The following is a 3,107-nucleotide window of genomic DNA, read 5'->3' as shown; positions in this document are numbered from 1 at the left end:
GTGACAGAGCAAGACCCTATCTCCAACAACGGCAACAACAAATCCGAAGTGAGGCATGACAGTTTAATAAACAAAAACAATATTCTGTCCATTTAATTTGTTTTAATTTTTGGATAAGAGGGGATGAGGTGTCCATCTCTTTCCTGCTTCTTTGCCATGGAAGCAGGGTAGCAAAAGCCAGCTTCGTGAATGACAAAGGAAAGAGAACACCCTTTCCGCCCAGGGCGACATGCCTTTGTCAGCTTAAATCAGTAAATGAGAGAGGCACCCTTGTCCTAGCATATCTGAACAAGCAAGTGAAACACACCAGCTTTGAGAATTTCCTGCTTAACCTAATAGGACATCCAGAATTTTCTTCATACTAGTAGTCAAAAGGCACACACACACACACTCAAAACAAAAATCTTGCAGCAAGAGACTAGTTTGAGACTAAGCTATTTTCACCCTGGAGTGACAATATATCAGAACAGTTAAGGTCACAATTCTTAGAGTTTGTTCTGGGCTCAAACTCTGATCTACCACTGATGAGAGGAACGTCGTTGGGCGAGCCATGGGTTTCAGTTTACTCACCCCTAGAACAAGGCTTTCAGTAGTACCTACCTTAATAGAGATGGGGGGGGGGGATGAGATAATGAATGCCAGGTGCTCAGCTCTGTCCCTGGTGCACAGAAAGCACTCAATAGGTGGGAACAAACATGGAAAAATAAAAAAAAAAAATAATTCTAGGAGTCAGATGTGTTTATAAAGTTGGTGAGGGAGTGGCTGAGTAGGTGGCGCTGCGGACCAGCCCGAGAGCAGCGCCCCCACTACGTGGAGAACGAGGGTATGAATGTGGTTTCTGATGAAACTGGATTGGCATTATTTTCATCATCTTTGCATATGTATATGTATATATTTTAAAATTTTGCATTGGACTTGAGGTGCTATGAGAAAATTTGCGTATTGCAAGGTGGTCTTAGCCACCTCCGTGATTTGGGTACTGTTGGATACCTCGCTGCTGCTTTACATCAGAGAATGCAACGAATGTGATGAGAAAAAGGAGAGGGGACGTCCTGCTGGGGAAGTTCTAGAGCCAGGACACAAGCCTCATGAAGGTCCCAGAGAAATAGGGGAGCCAGGCTTCATCCCTAAAGAGGATCAAGAGAAGAGGAAAGAGATGTTTAAAACCAATCAGTTCAATTTAATGGCGAGTGAGATGATTGCTCTCAACAGATCTTTGCCAGCTGTTAGGTTAAAAGGGTGTAAAACAAAGGTGGATCCAGATAATCTTCCTGCAGCAAGCATGGTGATTGTTTTCCACAGTGAGGCTTGGGGCACACTTCTGTGAACTGCCCACAGCGTCATTAACCGCTCTCTGAGACGCGTGATAGAAGAAATTGTTCTAGTAGATGATGCCAGTGAAAGAGAGTTATGTGAAAAACTGAAAGTACCAGTTCATGTCATTTGAATGGAACAACAGTCTGGATTGATCGGAGCTGGATTAAAAGGAGCTGCCTTGTCTAAAGGCCAAGCGATCACCTTTCTGGACGCTCACTGTGAGTGCACAGTGGGGTGGCTGGAGCCTCCTCGAGCCAGGATCAAACATGACAGGAAAACCATGGTATGTCCTATTACTGATGTGAGCGGCGACAATACTTTTGAGTACATGGCAGGTTCTGACATGACCTATGGTAGATTCAACTGGAAGCTCAATTTTTGCTGGTATCCTGTTCCCCAAAGAGAAATGGACAGAAGGAAAGATCGTGGATCTCTTCCTCTCAGAACACCTGCGATGGCAGGAGGCCTTTTCTCTAGAGACAGAGATTACTTTCAGGAAATTGGAACATACGGTGCTGGAATGGATATTTGAGGAGGAGAAAATCTAGAAATTTCCTTTAGGATCTGGCAGCGTGGAGGGACTTTGGAAATTGTTACATGCTCACATTTGTTTCGGAAAGCCACACCTTACACATTTCCAGGAGGCACAGGGCAGATTACCAATAAAAAGAACAGACGACTTGCAGAAGTGTGGATGGATGAATCCAAGAATTTTTTCCATATAATTTCTCCAGGTGTCACAAAGGTAGATTACGGAGACATATCATCCAGACTTGGTCTAAGACAGGAACTATAATGCAGACCTTTGTCTTGGTACCTAGAGAATATTTATCCTGATTCTCAAATTCCATATCACTATTTCTCATTGGGAGATCTACGCAATGTGGAAACAAATCAATGTCTAGATAACATGACCAGAAAAGAGAATGAAAAAGTTGGAATTTTTAATTGTCACGGTATGGGAGGTAACTGGGTTTTCTCTCATACTGCCAACAAAGAAATTAGAATGGATGACCTTTGCTCGGATGTTTCCAAACTTTATGGCCCAGCACAATGTTCAAAGGCCACCACCTAAAAGGACACCAACTTCGGGAGTATGACCCAGGGAAATTAACCCTGCCTGCAGCGTGGGAACAGTACTCAGTGCCTGGATAAAGCCACAGAAGAGGATTGCCAGGTGCCCAGCTTTAGAGGCTGCAATGGAAGCCGGTCCCAGCAGTGGCTTCTTTGAAAAGTCACCCTTCCAGAAATATTCTAAGACCAAATTTACAAATAAATAAATAAATAAATAAGGATTGACTGGGGTGCCTTAGCATACATTTCTGCCACATTCTTAAGTAGCAAAAAAGGAAAAGTGCTTTCCTCTTCCACAGGATGTAAGGTGTATCAGCCCTTAAATCTTAGACTCTTCTAGCTTTTCACTAGCTGGGAACCAGCCTTCCTGTCCATGGACGTGAAGCTGCATAGTAGTGAGACTGTGCACACTGACGTTTACAAGATGGAGAGTCTTTCATCAAGAATCACGGCAAAGGATATTTAGACAATGAAACAACCAACAAAATGGGCTTTCCGGAGAGCTGCATCTTTTACGGTTTGCACGTCAGTAATTTCTACTGAATGTACTGTCATAATATAGATTTCCAAGATTTTTTTTCCTGATTAGAACTGGTAGCCAGTATATTAAATATTGATATAAAAATAAGTGAAAAGAACTGGAACCACATTCCGAATCATGAAAACATTTTTACAACAATAAAAAACTACATTAAACAGGGTTTAAAGGAAATTAA

At 42.5% G+C, this 3,107-nt stretch overlaps 1 pseudogene; it reads left to right on the top strand.

The window, feature by feature from the left end:
• Positions 1-925: 925 nt before the first annotated feature.
• Positions 926-2,575, top strand: LOC100957975 (annotated as a pseudogene).
• The last annotated feature ends 532 nt before the right edge of the window (positions 2,576-3,107 follow it).

This window comes from Otolemur garnettii, unplaced genomic scaffold (assembly GCF_000181295.1).
Source record: "Otolemur garnettii isolate 467f Iridium unplaced genomic scaffold, OtoGar3 scaffold00112, whole genome shotgun sequence".
Classification (NCBI taxonomy): Eukaryota; Metazoa; Chordata; class Mammalia; order Primates; family Galagidae; genus Otolemur; species Otolemur garnettii.
The sequence above is the reverse complement of the archived record's forward strand: the minus strand, read 5'-3'. Positions and strand labels throughout refer to the sequence as shown.